The sequence below is a fragment of the Petaurus breviceps genome, unplaced genomic scaffold (genome assembly GCF_028583685.1).
Source record: "Petaurus breviceps papuanus isolate PSGF00001 unplaced genomic scaffold, PetGlider_PUasm1.0 37, whole genome shotgun sequence".
Taxonomy (NCBI): domain Eukaryota; kingdom Metazoa; phylum Chordata; class Mammalia; order Diprotodontia; family Petauridae; genus Petaurus; species Petaurus breviceps.
The window spans coordinates 99354644-99370551 of record NW_027186296.1 but is presented as its reverse complement, the minus strand read 5'-3'; the positions used below and the strand labels follow the sequence as shown (position 1 = coordinate 99370551).

General features: G+C 39.5%; 1 long non-coding RNA gene across 2 annotated transcripts in view; it reads left to right on the top strand.

Annotated features, from left to right (window-relative positions):
• Positions 1–15908, top strand: part of LOC138169563 (uncharacterized) — a 153978-nt gene that overhangs the window by 2008 nt on the left and 136062 nt on the right. The window lies entirely within an intron of this gene.

Sequence of the window (15908 nt, the reverse complement as noted above, 5' to 3'; positions counted from 1 at the left end):
CAGGATTTTCCCCTTCCTCATTGGGAAATTAGATCAAAGCTTCATTTTCTAAAGGGCAGGGAGGCTGATGAGAAGAAATCTTGGAGCTGTTGCCCCACCCAACTAGAGAACCTTACAAGAATTTAATTTCGGGTGAATTCTTACCCATTATGTTCTACTCATCCAGGTCAGAGCAGAAGTGGACCCCCTTTTATCTAGTTTGCCCTAGGTGGGGGGTTAGTCTAGATAAAGAGATAAGTCTCTTTGTCCAGATGGAGTGCTCAGAGTCCACATACCCCTCATTAGAATAAGCCCACCTCTCATATTATTCAGTCTTCCCATTAATTGTTAATAAATCAGAGTCAGTTGTCACCCTCAGGAACACCTATTCTTCTGAGGGCTTATAAACATTGAGTGGGTTTCAGGAGGGGTCTTTGTCATGTGAGAGTGTCACAGATCCCTTTTATTAATTATTGCTAGAATGATTAATAAAATGATTCTCAAACATTTTACACATCACATTCCTTATTGTTTCCAGAATAGAATCTAAACTCATTTCTTTAGTTTTTAAAGCTCTTCACAAATAGTCTTGACCTACTTTTTCAATTTAGTATATTACCCTCCTTGCTGGTCCTCACACATAACATCCATCACTTACCTCTCTATCTTTGTATTAGCCCTACCCCATGCCTGGAATATAATCTCACCTCAATCCCAAGACTTCTAACAATCCTTTGTTTCCTTCAAAACTTTGCTGAAGTGACAGCTTCTTTGTGGAGTCTTTTCAAAGACCCTCAGCTATGTGCCTCTGTTCAACACCCAAAATTTATCTTGAATATATTTTGTATATGTTTATGTACATATTGTCTCCCTTGATAGTAGGCATTTGATAAATGTTTATTGATTGGTTGATATTTTATAGGTGGTGATCTGAGCAAGGCTTATTTTCTGGAAAATGATTTTCTTGACAATTATCAATGAGATTTGATGACATAAATCAATAGATAGAATAATGGAACCCTATAACTTGAAGGATCCTAGGAATCTTCTATTCTGCCCCTCTTATTTTTAATCAATGAGGAAACCGAGACCAGGAGGTACTTATCCAAAGTCACAAAGCAAGAGAGTGGCAAGGCTTTAGATGAGAACCCATATTTTCTGATTCCTACTCTGTTTATTATGCTCTACTGCATCAAAAGGGCAATTCAGACAGAAGCATAGTGGATCAGGTACTGAACTTGGAGCCAGGAAAAGGTGGGTGCACACCCCACTTCTGACATTCCCTTTGTGACCCTGGGCAAGTTACAACCTCTCTGACCTTCAATTCCCTCATTTTGAAGCTGGAGATTAATAATTCTTTGAGTATTTGACTCACAGGTTGTCCATGAGGCTCAAACTATATGGTCTACATAAAGCACTTTGCAAATCTTGGCAGCTAGATGGCTCAGTGGTTAGAGTACAGTACCTGAAATCAAGAAGACTTATCTGGCCTCCGACACTTACTAGCTATATAACTCTGGGCAAGTTACAGAGCCCTGTTTGTCTCAATTTCCTCATCTGTAAAATGAACTGGAAAAGGAAATGGCAAACCACTCCAGTATCTTTGCTAAGAAAACCCAAATGGGGTCATGATGAGCTGTATACAACTAAACAGCAGTAAATCTTTTTTTAAACCTGATTATTTTATTTCTAATATATTTTATTTTTTCCAATTACATTTAAAGTCTATATTTAACATTCATTTTTTTTTTGCTTTTTTTTTTGTTGGAGGGCAATTGGGGTTAAGTGACTTGCCCAAGGTCACATGGCTAGTTTTTGTGTTAAGTTTCTGAGGCTGGATTTGAACTCAGGTCCTCCTGACTCCAGGGTAGGTGTTCTGTTCACTGCACCACATAGCTGCCCCTCCCCACTCCTTTAATGACCATTTATAGAAGATTGTGTTATTTAACACAAAGCTGGTCTGACACTAAGGCTCAGTATGGAAACCTCCATTCTCAGAAGTGGAATGTATTGATTGGTGCATCTCAGAATTATTGTGTCAAGTAATTGTCTTACTGAAAGATTCCTAATTACATGACAATGGGATCAAACACCTCTTTCTGTTCACATAAATTTGAAGTTCCTGGTGAAGTTTTTGGCAGCAGTTTTGCATTAGAATCAGCATTTATGAATGTTTAAAGACACCAGTATTAAATGAAAAGTATTTTATCTGAAAAAAGTCAAAAGGGGAAAAAAATGATCTTTGGAAAAACCCATCAGAAGAAAGGATATGGCAGGATTTTAAGTTTCTCTAAAGTGATAAGTGAGCCCAGGTGGTCTTTGAAAGGCATTTCATTATAAAATTTAACTTCAGATGTTTCAGTTTAGAGCACTTGGAAAGAAATTTTCCCCTAAAATGTTTAGGTCCCAGATTAAGATGAGCAAAACTTTATGATAATTATTCCTCCTGCCCCCTCATGCCTCAAGAAACCATTCATTCATTCAATAGATATTTACTCAGAAAGGCAGGATTAGTATCAATGGGTAGAAATTATAGAAAGGAACTTTCTAACAATCTGAGTGGTTTGAAAGTGGAATGGTTTGCTTTAGGAATTAATAGGTTCCTACCCACTGGAGGTGTTCAAGGAGTCACTGGCTATTGATCAAGGATGATGTGTGGGGGTTTCCCATCAGTCAAAAACTGCACCAGCCGGCCTGTGGGCCCATTTTTCAGCTTTTGTCATTCTGTGATTTGATGTGGTATATTTTTACACTAGTTCTTAAAAGAGGTGTCTGGATGGTGCAGTAAATAGAATGCTGGATTTGGAATCAGGAAGACCTGAGTTCAAAGCCAGCCTCACACCCTTACCAGCTTTGTGACTGGGTAATTACTTTACCTTTATTTACCCCCTTTCTTCCAGAAGAAGAAAAGGGGGTATACTAATAGTATTGACCTCAGAGGACTGTCTTGAGGGTCAAATGAGGTATTTTTAAAGAACTGGATAAATGCTGGTTATTATTTCGATAGATGGAGATGTGGAGAGCATAGGGCCAAAGCTTAATCTATTGTCTTTGAAACTCTGATTCTAATGCCTTTGCTTATAGATTATTTTGAGTGTGTGGGCAGAGGGACAAGAAGGCCATTTCAGGTAGAGGGAGGGATATGGGCAATGGTGCAGTGGTAGAAAAGAGCGATTCATGATTGGGGATGGCAAATAATCTTCTGTCACATGGAGGGAAGTTTTGGAGGTTAAGATTAGAAAGGAAAGATGACTGTAGAGGTCCTTAGATGACTGTTTATCTTTGTTCTGCCAGTAAAACTAAGTATGATCATAGGATTTAGAGCTGGAGGTACTTCAGTCACTAGGTAGTCCTATCCCTTTCTTCAGGAGGAAACTGGGGGTCAGAGGAATTCAGCATTTCATGTAGGTTCTGACAGGTAGAAAATAGCATAACCAGAATTTGAATCCAGGTTTTCTGACCCCAAATCTGGTGCCAAAGGCAGTACAGTAACTTTTTCTTTGATGGCAGGGATATAAGGCAAGCTTCTGCAGTTACTAAGGTTTTCCTTAAGGCTTATTTACGTTTCAAGGTAATTGATGTGGCCTTGATGACAGCCATCAGAGCATGAGAAGAGTTCAAAGGAATTTACTTGCCATGACCCAGCCAGAAATAAGGGCTGGAGAATGTTTCTTTAGGGAGGAGGGAGAGTCATTCTCAGTCTCCTGTACATGAAGGAGTGCATCATCTCCCAGAGTCTGCCAGTCTGGTGGGGGAAGCGATGCAGCCCAGGCAGCTCTGATTACAAGGTGAGCACTGCTGGAACCCCACTCAGGGCTTGTCTCCTCTCAGCATTGCTGCCCTTAAACTCCATCGCTCACAGTTCCCTTGGTAGCATCCGTTAGCCCTCCTTGTCGCTGCTTTTCTGTATCACCTTCATAGATGATAACTCGCAATTTACCATTTGGTGCATCTTGTCATGGCAAGCATCACCTTCCTAATGTCATGGTCCTCTTCGAGAATGAAGGACAACAGAATGGCTACTGTCATCTTTTGGGGCTATCATTTGCTACTGTGGCTTTCTCTGCTGTGGCTGGAGAGTGGTGGGGAAGAAGAAATGTTATTACTCTCTTTGCCCAGGGTCAATACACCATAGGGTCTAATCAACACATTTTCAATTTTGGTTTTGTTAGAAAGACTCTATAATGCCCTTCACATATTTTTTTTCTTCTTGACTCACCCCACTTTGCCACCCCCATTCTCTAAGTTCCTATACCAAGCTGGATTAGGATGAGTGAATTCCTTTAAATTCTTGTCCTGCTCCTAGAACCTGGGCTATTATTGTTATCCAGAATATGTGCTGTCCTGAAGCTTCAGTAGACAAGCAAATACTGCACAGTGAGGGGTGCTGTGGACAGAGTGCCAGCTCTGGAGTCACACTTGAATTCAAAGTCGGCCTCAGGCACTTACTGGCTCTGTGACCCTGGGCAAGTCACTTAACCCTGTTTGCCTTAATTCTTCATCTGTTAAATGATCTGGAGAAGGAAATGGCAAACCATGCCAGTATCTTTGCCAAGAAAATTCCAAATGGGGTCACGGAGAGTCGGACGTAACTGGAATGACTCAGCAACAACAAAAATATTTAGCAATGATGGATAGGGGAGAGGCAGAGAGAGAGTTTTTTGCCCTGTATTATTGATGCCTACTCAAAGGCCTATATTTCTTTGTAGTTGACAGCACTTCTTCTAATTTGTCCCCCTTATGGTTTTCTGACCACCTCTGCTGGGTCAAATCATTGTGCTTTCTATCCTTTGTCACCATTCTGCTCTGCTAAAAGCCTACTGGTGATGCATCAAAATCTCTGTATGCTTGGCAGGAGAATTAATAAAAACATTTTTTTGGGAGGACAATTGGGGTTAAGTGACTTGCCCAAGGTCACACGGCTAGTTTTTGTGTTAAGCATTTGAGGCCGGATTTGAACTCAGGTCCTCCTGATTCCAGGGCAAGTACTCTATTCACTGTACATTAATGAAATATTTTAAAAGTGTTTATAAATCTTTGGCTTCAAAGTCACTACTTAGGGTTTTTTTTTTTAAGTTATATTTTCAGGGCCTGGATTCTATAGTGAATTCAAAGAAGTAAATACTCTTTTTGGCAGTAAATTCCTTTCCTATGTCTGATAACTTAAATCTTTAAGAAGTTTATAGTTATCTTTACTATACTATAAAGCCAAAATCTCTGTGTCAGAGATGTGCATATATCCAGGTCATTCCATCCCCAAATTGACTTTTATCTGCATTGCCCGTATAATTCAGTCTGAACATGTGTGGAAAATATGTGAGGTGGAATTCCCTAGTGGTTGCCACGGTGAACTGGAAGAGGGACATCTGAAAGTAAGGAGCAGAGAAAAAGACCCTTTAAGTGCCCCCTAAACCACAGTTCAGCAATATAACAAAGCTTCTATTGGTGTAGATCTTTATAGTTTACAACCTTCTTTTCCAAACATTATTTCACTTGATTCTCACAAAAAAATCTAAGAGTTAGTTACAGTAGGAGCTATTTCTCTCACTTTACTGAGGAAATTGAGGCTCATAATGACTTGTTTGAGATCATAGAACTGTCTAGTAGCAGAGAGAGGATTTGGATTCAGGTTCTCTGATATCAAATCTAGTTCCTCTCCTCTGACCTCCCCCTTTCACTGCTACTCTGAATACTTTCTTTAATTCAGACTGTATCCAGGGACTAGTATATCCACAAAAAAAACAGCAGAGAGTACGGCAGGGCTACACATATCTTTTTTTTTTTTTTAATTTTCTGGGGCAGTCAAGGTTAAGTGACTTGTCCAGGGTCATACACCTAGTAAGTGTCTGAGGTCAAATTTGAACTCAGGTCCTCCTGACTCCTCCATAATAAGACTGAGGATACTCTTTCTAAAAAGTAGCTTTGGGTTACCTGGCAGTCTTACAAGGCAGGCATATGCACAGTGGCAGGAGCCACAGATCTTAGCAGTAGAGAAAAACCAGATCAAAGTTAGGTTTAATTTAAACCATGCTCTTTGGTCTTTTCTACCCAACTCTGATAGCAGTCACCATCCATACTGTCATCCTTTTAATAATAAAAATATGAAAATGAGTAGATTATAGCTAAAACTCTCCTAATTAGGTAGGCAAGAACATTAGTTTATTATTATATTAAACTGATTGTCAGTACTATTTTCTTCTAAGGAAGGCATTTTGCCTTTTATTAAGGCTGTTAGTGACAATATGGAAAGAAAATGAAACTATGTTTGCATCTCACCCCTACCCCCACCTCAAGTGCATTTTCATTTCATACAATGTTGTGTTTCATAGACTTATCCAGTAATTTCATGTGTTGATGATGGATTAGGTTTGGCATCAGAAGAATTTCGTTTCTGCCACTTGATATTTCTTAAATTATTTATTTATTTAATTTTAAATTTACGGAACAGAACAAGCATTTCCATAACATAGTATAATAAAAAAAATCACAGTGAAACTGCAAATCTATTATGTACAATTTTCTATTGCTTTTATATATAAATAATGATATTATGTATTTTTTTTCCTTTTTTTCTCCTCAAATAACCTGCCCTAGAGATGGCTACCATTAGACACAAATATGTGTATACATGTAAAATCATTCTATACAGACTTCTATTTATCATTTCTTTTTATGATTTTAAAAGTCATTCTGAGCCTGAATTTTTCCAGTAAGCATCCAGACAGCTCAGTGGATAAAGTGTTGCACTTAGGAGTCAAAAAGCCCTGAGTTCAGTCTTGCCTCAATCACTAACTGTGAGACACTGAGTAATTCAAAATCTGCCTCAGATTATGAGCTGTGTGAGGTTGGCCAAATACCTTGCCTTCATTAGCTTCAGTTTCCTTATCTATAAAATGGGGATAATAATAGAACCTATTTTCAAGGATTGTTATAAGGAACAAACAACAAAAAAACAATATGTAAAGTGCTGTAATTATATTTGTGGTTATTATTTGGTCATTTTCAGTCCTGTCTGACTCTTCATGACCCTATTTGGAGTTTTCTTGGTAAAGATACTGGAGCGGTTTGTCATTTCCTTCTTCAGCTCATTATACAGATGGGGAAACTAAGGCAAACGGGGTTAACTGACTTGCCCGGGATCACAAAGCTAGTAAGTGTCTGAGGCCAGATTTGAACTCAGTAAGATGAGTCTTTCTGAGTCCAGGCCCTACACTATCCATTTTGCCACCTAGCTGCCCATATAAATGTTAGTTATTATTATTGTCCACTGGGCCATCTAGCCAATGACCAGTTGTCTTATTGAAAATAATAATTATTTTTCACAATAGGAATGTGAGTAGAAAACTGATTCATGAATTCCCTCATTATTCTTCCCTGTCCTGGACATTAGCCAGTGTTTAGCTTTGAGCTATAAAACATACACTCTAGCGAACACTACCCTCCCCTCCCCACCCCATTATGAATTATCTGGGTCACTGAACTACCTTCTACTTCAATTTGCCTGTCCAGACCTGGCCTGAGAAGTAACTAACAGTATCAGATTGCATTGCCCCAAACAGTTAATTCATCTCACATGGTTTAGCAGTTTATTCCCAGGAAGTAGACAGCTGAGTGGACTCAGCCAGGGATCAGTCCCAATTGTTAGTAGGCGTGGGGAAACTGGTTGTGATAGCTTCAGGTGTGAGCAGATCCAAGGCTAACCCACTGCACCATTCCTGGTAAACAAAAAAAGTTTGCAACAATTTAAAAGGCACGACAACACAGAGTCCACGTGTAAGTGGCCTGAATTTTAATCCAGTCATGCTGTAATTCTATTACAGATATAATCATGGGCTATCAGAAGGTGCTTGAAGAAATCTTTTCTGGCTGTGATCTCTGCATTTTTGCTCTTGAAGCATGATGGATCACTCCCAAATTGTAAAAACGTTGCTGTCGCTGACAGGATTCTAAAAAATCGATCTTTTTGCCTAGCATTCAGCTTCCGTCTCCTTGTGTAAGCGTCGATATTCAGACATCCACGAATTCCTGGCAGTTGTTCAGCTTTTACAATTGTTTTTATTAAGGTGTCTATTGTTATTAAGCCCTTCTGCTTTTGATCATTTCTACCCACTTTCTACTTCGGGACTGGGGCTCTGTAACCAATTTACATGACTCCATATTCAATTTCATCTGCCATGTGTCAGCCAAATTACACGGCCAATACAGAGTCTTTTGAATTCCTTTCAGTGAATTTCTCTCTCTTTACTATTAGCTTGTGTTTGTGTTATCCAGGAATTTAACACATTTTGGATTGGCCTTTGCCATTGAAGGCAGTGGATTACAGATTGCCAAAGTTCAGATAATGAAACCAGGGGGACTCCGCACAGTATAATTCCTATCTATGCCCTTGGGGAATCTTGATAAAGATTCAGGGTTTTTGCTTTTGGTTCTGCTCAGAACCAAGGGCAGCTGATGCTGCATCCACAAGACTTAAATTTAGATACTGTTTTGGTTGCTTACTGTTTCTGTGACCCTAAGATGAATCACTTAACCTCCATAGACACCAGGTTCTTCATCTATAAAATGAGTTAATTAGACCCTATGGCTACTGCTGTTCCTTCTAGATCTGGATCTGTGGTCTCACTCTCCTTGAAGTGGAGGGTTGCTGAAATATCCAGATTATTCAAAGTAGTCACCCAATCTCGGATTATCTCTGCCTCAATGTTCTATCTTTTCCCTAAAATTAGGTAAATCAAATTTCAAACAGTTACCTGACAATTCTGCTTTGCGCTAATCCCCAAGCTTCTATCTTTTCTTTCTCTCTCTCTATCCTCCCCAACCAAGCAAATAAAATTTCTTACTTCCTTGGCCCCTTGCTTCAATCATCAGGGTTTTTGTGATCTGACAAGGGGTTTCCCCTTCCTTATTCCCTCCCCCCCCCTTTGCCTAGATAGTAGTAGCCCTTCAGGTTTACAAATGGATTTGTGAATGCTTTCAGATTCTATTGCTTTGACCTTTTTCTCAACTACCTCCAACATCTGTCCCAGACTGGACATTAATCCTTGAATAAACCCTTTCAAGATGATCTTTGACCCACAGATTTTAAAAAATAATCATTTTCTAATAAGAGAAATGAAGGAGACCCAAATGGCTTTTAAGGATTCACAGGTCTTGCCTTTTATGTTCATCTGATGTGATACCTGCAATTCATATTCCAGCAGAGATCTTTTAAAAAAACCAAATAAGGTAACCAGAGAATCCTCTACTGAAAACCACAGTATATTGCTGTACCCCAGTGCCTCATTATGGTAGGAAGTGACCCTGGGTTTTAAGGGCAAAGCCAGAAAAACCCAAGTTGTGGTGGGTTATTCCAAGTTGGAAAGACTTTGGACACAGGACCGACCACAGAAGGACTGCACCCTGGGAAATGTCCACTAGCTGGATGAGCTTTTTGGCCGGGTTATTCCTAAAGACCTTGTCCAGAGTCCCACAGGTGCTCAGGCTTACATTTGTGTTGTAAGCACTTGTACTGACAAAATTATGGATGTTCTGAAATCTTGAGACTCAGAGGACAGTAGAAGGCAAACTGCAATTTAACATTCCCTATTTGCCTCCCCCCACTCATCATATACACAGTTGATATCTCCATTTTATTGTCTTGTGGGGTAAGGTAAATTGCCCTAGTATTTTAATAGGCTTATACTCCTTTAATTCCCAATTCCTGGAAGAGGGAAGACAGTTCCATGCTTAAGCTATCTGGGTAAACAAGCCCCAATAGGCAGAGACAACAGAAGACTTTATCTGAAAAGGACATTCTGCTATCCCACCCCATGACAGAATGGCGTGGTGTCCTTGCAATCAATCCTGGGCACTTTTCTTGTTAGAGGCTTAGTCTTGGAGGGAGGGAATTCTAACTGTTTGAGCTTTTGTTTCCCTGAACCTAAATATTCCTCCCCCAGCATTATGCAGAGCAGATGCCTAAGCCTTTCAAAGACTGAAAAGGATGAAAAGGGGTTTGGGGGATAGAACACTTCAGAGAGAAAACAAAGGACTTTCACAATGTGTCCTGGATGATCTGTTAGTGTTCAGTATCTCAAAGCCTTGTGCTCCCCTGAACTACCCCCCCCCTCCACCTTCTCCTTCTTTGGCCTCCCTAAATGAGAGCAAACAATGGAATTGTGGGAGTGCCAAAGCCTGCCAGATTTTACATTTCTACAGGAGGTCTTGTCTCCAGATGGGGGAAGATGGTTGAGAAGAGGTCACCGTTTTGGATAATCTATTTTGGACAGGGTAAGAATGGTTGATGGCTTTGTTGGTGGAATGGTCATCACAATACCAGGAATTTAGGAATAAAGAAAAAAAAAGACTGAGAAAAGTCCTAAAATATATCAACTGCTGTAGCAAGTTATAAAGGACAATCTTTAAAATGACCTGAATACATAGCTTGAGAAATACATTATTTTTCTTTTAAGGCAAAATATTGTAGAAATAAAGATCCAGATGTAGAAGGAAACTTTATCATAACCATGTTTTGCAGATGAGGAAACTGAGGCCCAGGGAACTTACATAATTTGCCTTAAGTCACACAGGTAAGAAACATTAGAAGAGGTATTTGAACTCAGTTCCTCTAACTAAATGATTGTCAGGATTGAAAGAAAACTGTATATTATAAACTTAATTCTTGTGAAAAGAAAATACAGTCAGACTTTATTTCCCATGCACACCTGTTCTCTAGTCAGTAGCATCATCTCAAAGTAATTCTGCTGACTCAGTATTAAAATTAATGATTAAATGCCCTCTAAACATCTCCACCTGAAAACGTTGATGCTTTGCCTATCTTCTCTCCAATCCACCTTCCATGTAAGCAGCCAAAAACTGGCTATAACCCTAAAAAACACTTTTGACCCCACAACTCATCTCATCAAAAATCTTCAGCTTCCTCTTGCTTCTGGTTAAAATACACACTCACCTGTTTGCTTTTGAAAGTCCTTTGCAATCTGACTCTAGTCTATCCTGTGTTTTGTCAAATACATAGAGAAAGTAGATTGTCCCAGGTTCATTTCTTGCCATTATACTACATGAGTCCATTTGAGTGTTTGCAGAGGATCTAAATTCTTTCTTCTATTAGCCTAAGTCACCTGGGAGGTAGAAGGCAAATCATGCCCCAAACTTTACAGATAATATGTTCCATAAATCAATATATTTTGTAGATTGTCTAACATTTGAAGTAACTTGTGCCTCTTGCTGAGAATAGATAATTGAGAGTGTAAGGGTTATGGGATTTAAAGATCTTCCATGCCCCATGGACGTGCTGACATAGCAGAGCAAGAGAAAGCGGAAAGCGAGAAAAAGTGAAAGCCAAGCTAACAGTCCTGCGGTTGGCAGTTGGCAGCGGTTGCGGTTGCCCTTTTTTTTTTTTTTTTGAGTTAGGACCCCTGCTGAGCACCGCCAGGGGCCGGAGCTGCTGGGAGCGTGCTTCCAGGACGCTGGGTGGTTGCTGTGAGTGGGGAGAGGAGGACCTTTGCCTGAGGTAGCCTGTTCTGTTTTAAAGGCTTGAGAATGTGGGTGCTTTCTACTTTATCTACCTGTGCCAATATCATAACTACTCTGATGGTTTTCACTTTCTGGTTTTGGGACTCAGTCTTTTGGTATCTTAATAAATTTTCTAGTTTATTTCCCCAAATGGCAAACCTGATGTATTTTGTGATGGATAATTATATCAGCATATTTGTAATCTCTATAGGCATTGTGAATATGGCATTGCTGATACAGAGAGCTGACTCCATTTGAAATCACTATGTCTTCATGGAGATAGATATATTTTGTGGCAATTTCAAAAACAGCGGAACAAATGGGGAATTTTAGTTGTTGCAAGTTTTATATGATCCAATGGTATTATTACCTTATGTAATCTCAGGGTGCATTAATGGAAATGAACTCAGTCCAGGAAGGAATATTCTTGGTGCATTCTCTCCTTTGAGGAATGGTTAAATGAACTGGGCTTGTTTAACCTAGAAAAGAAAAACAAAAGAAAACAAAAACTAGAGTTAAAGGTAAAAATGGGATAAATGGATAGAAATTCATGGAATTTAAAGTTAGAAAGAAATGAAGATATCACCTAATTTCTCATCAAGAGAAGTTATATGACCTCTGTAAGGTCATATAAATAGTAAGAGACAAAGCTGGGCTATTCAATTAGATCTGTAACTATGGCAGGGCAAGCAGGGCTTTGTACCTAGGTCCCACATTTTGGAAGGGGAATGGGGGGGCACATGTATTACTTTAGTGGGCAGGCATGATTTTTCCTGTGGTGGTCTAGAGAATACCGTTTCTGTGTCTCATGTGGAGGACATCACCATCTTTCCAGACACCCAGCATCCCAACCCAAGCATTGTCCTCCAAACTTCACTTTTATTTACCCTATATACTCATGCCATTGCAAAATTTTGTCATTTCTTTACAAACCTTTGCAAACATTACTCATATTTGTCCCTTTCTCATAATGCACATGGTGACCACTCTAGGTTCATGTCCTAATAATCTCTCACCTAGTATATTGAAATAGCCTTCTAACTGGTTCCCTGACTCAAATCTTTTCCAACTCCAATTCATCTTCCATTCATTTGACAAAGAGAATTTAGAAATTGTAGGAAATGTCACTCTCCCTTTGTCCATCAACAATTTTCTATGATTCCTTATTACTGGTAGGATTAAATATATCATCCTCTGACATTTAAAAGTTTTTCATAACCTGCCTCCTTTCTATCTCTCCAATCTTCTTACACTTTGTGATACAGCTGTACTAGCTTCCTTCCTATACTTTGCATAAGGCATTTCATTTCCCACCTTAGTGGTCTGGATTGGGTGTCCCCATACATGAAATGTACTCTCTCCTTCCTCCCACTTCTTAGTTCCCTAGCTACTTTCAAGACTCAGCTCAGATCTCACCTTCTATAGGAAGTCTTTCCCAGTCCCCACAGCTGTTAGAGCCCTCTCCTCTCAGATTACTCCCCTTTCATTCTGTATGCATCTTGTTATGTACCTAATTGTCTACATGTTCTCTCTTCCTATTAGACAGTGAGATTTTTGAGAGTAGAAACTGTTTTTTCCTTTATTTATATCCCTAATGCCTGACTGACACATATTAAGCATTTAAAAAAATGCTTGTTGACTTACTCTCAAATTACAGTCTTCCACCAATATACTTTCAGTGAAACACAAGTTCCTTCCTTGGACACCAGACCACTACTCCTAGCATCCTTCCACCATGGATTCTTTCTCCCACTGTTTACCTTTGTTCCAGTTGTTGATGTTGATTGGTTTGTCTGATATTAGACGAGGGCCCACAGTGTCATAGAGGACAGACATTCCTACTGTAGGTACAGTCATGCTGGGTAAGGGGGTATCTTATGGTCGTCTGCTGGCCTGTGCTTATGGGACAACCCAAATGGACAGCAGTGAGGAAGCAGAACTACCAGACCCTTATTTTGCTTCTGTTTTATCTTGCAAGGATAATGATCTTCAGTCTAGAAAGGAGAGAATAAAAATGCTTATCAGGGAGTTAGAACTTAAGTTAAGTGAAGAAATGGAAATTTCTCAAATAGTTCAAATCACCAGACTTCAATGAACTAGAATGTTAAAAAAACAAACACCCAAACCAAAAATGTCATTTCTGAATCCTTGCCACTGACCTTTAAAAGATCATGGATATTTGGAGAGGTGCTATAGAACTGGAGAAAGGCAAGTGTTCTGATTTTCAGAAAAAGGGAAACAGTTGGAATGGTCATTTATTGAGCTGTGAACTTGGAGCTGGTTCCAGGGACAATTTTGGAATGTATAATTAAGTAGAATATTCAGGAATATACTAATTTCCTTCAGATCTTAGCAAAGTGACTGGCACACAATAAATGCTTATTGATTGATACAAAGCTCAGTTCATGTGCCACCACCAATAGAAAGCCTTTCCTAATTTCTCCGGTTGCTAGTGCCCTCCCCTTCTGGAAATTATTTTGTATATACAACCCAACTAATTGCAGAAGGCCCAGGCATCTGGACTGAATCAATCAATCAATCAAAAGAAAACTAGGTGTGAATAAGTACTTCATCAATTTAAAAGGATTATAGGGGTTTGGGGTTGTTGAATAAAAGTAGAGGAAGCCACCCAGGAGACATCTTTCGATTGGCTGGAGAAGATCAGGTCATTAGCTTGAGCTACATAAAAAAACAGTTACTTTTGAGGGGGTCATTTCAGTGGGAAAGGACTCCACATGTGAGAACTGAGGACCCTAGAGCCTTATCAGAGAGCAGCTCTTAGAATGAGGAGGGAGTACTGACCATGTTACCAGGGGACTTGTTGGCCTCACGAGAAATAAGAAGTAATTCAGGCTGGATGATAGTATAGTAGGTAGATTCAGAATTAATTCAATGATAAGACCCAGTCAATGAAGTCATTCAACCAACAGGCCTTTGTTAGTGCTTACTAAATGTCAGGCACTGGGCTGAACACTGGGGCTACAAAAAACAGCAAAACAACTCCTTCCTTCTAATAAAATTCTAATGTGATATGTGATATAATGTAAAAGACCACATATAACTATATATATGTATGTACATATGTATATCTATGTATGTGTGTAAGTATATATTATCATATGGGATAGCAATGGAATGGGATCATTTAGTCTAGGAAAGAGAATGCTTGGTGGGAAGTAAAAGGATAACCTTTAAGTACTTGAAAAGCGTTCATGTAAAAAAGGTATTATTGTTATTATTATTATTTTTGTCTCAGAGATGAGATTCAGGGAGCAAAAGTGGACATTTCAGAGGGATAGATTTTGGCTTGACATGAAGAAAAACTTCTTATGTCATCAGTCATCCACAAGTGGGTAGGCATCCAAGTCTGTCTTAAAGATAATGGCTTCCTCCTTACTGGAGGTCGGTCTTCATTCAGAGGTCACTTGTGTGTGGACGATGTAGATATGGACTCCTATACCAGCTGGACATATTTCCTCATGGACAGTTGTCTCATAATGTTTCTCTAAGGAGGAAGAGTGTACAGTCACTGGGTATGGTGTTATATCCCCACTTTATAATGCAGAAACTAAGATATATTCAAATCAAGTGACTTGGTTCAAGTCATTCAACAATCCGGGAACAAAACCTAGGAAAAAAATTCACTATTGACTATAAAAATCTATTTATATCTACATTTAATCTCATCTATGCTAGTATCTCTATATATTTATATTTGTATCTATATAATCTATCACTCTGTCTCTGTCTGAATGTCTGTCTGTCTCTGTCTCTCTGTCTCCCTCTACTGTGATATGCTTCTGTGATTTCAATGGCAGGAGGTATTCCCACTGAGGAAAATCCTTCTACAGATGCAGATGGGCAACTGTGCAAAGCTCCCAGTGGTGTCATGAAAACTCCTCTGTTTGGTGCTGAAAACCCTGTCCAGCCTGACACTAGCCTACCTCTCCAGGTTTATTGCATTCGCTGGACTCTCCTTCGCACGCACAATGTTCCAGGCACACTGGGCTGCTTGCTCTTTTCTGAATAATCCATCCCCTTTTCTATCTCCTCTACTTTGCATGGTTGCTCCCCATGCCTGCAATGTTCTTCCTCCTCATTTCTTCCTCACTCATAGAAAAATCTCTAGCAATCTATCAACAAGCATTTATTAACCACTTACCTCCAGGGAGTTCAAATACTTCATCCAAAAGGAAACCTATCTAGATCCCCTCTCAGATTCTCGTGCCACACTCTGGTGCCATTTTGTATGGGATTCGTATTTAATTTTCCATGTGCACATTGTTTGCCTTCCCTTCCCCCCCCCAAAGAAAGTCACTCTAGGGAAGAGACTCTCATTTTTGTCATCTCTTTAGCACCTAAGGCAGTGCAAAGCAGGTGATTAAAACATGCTTGTTTAGCAGAGATGGAATAAAACT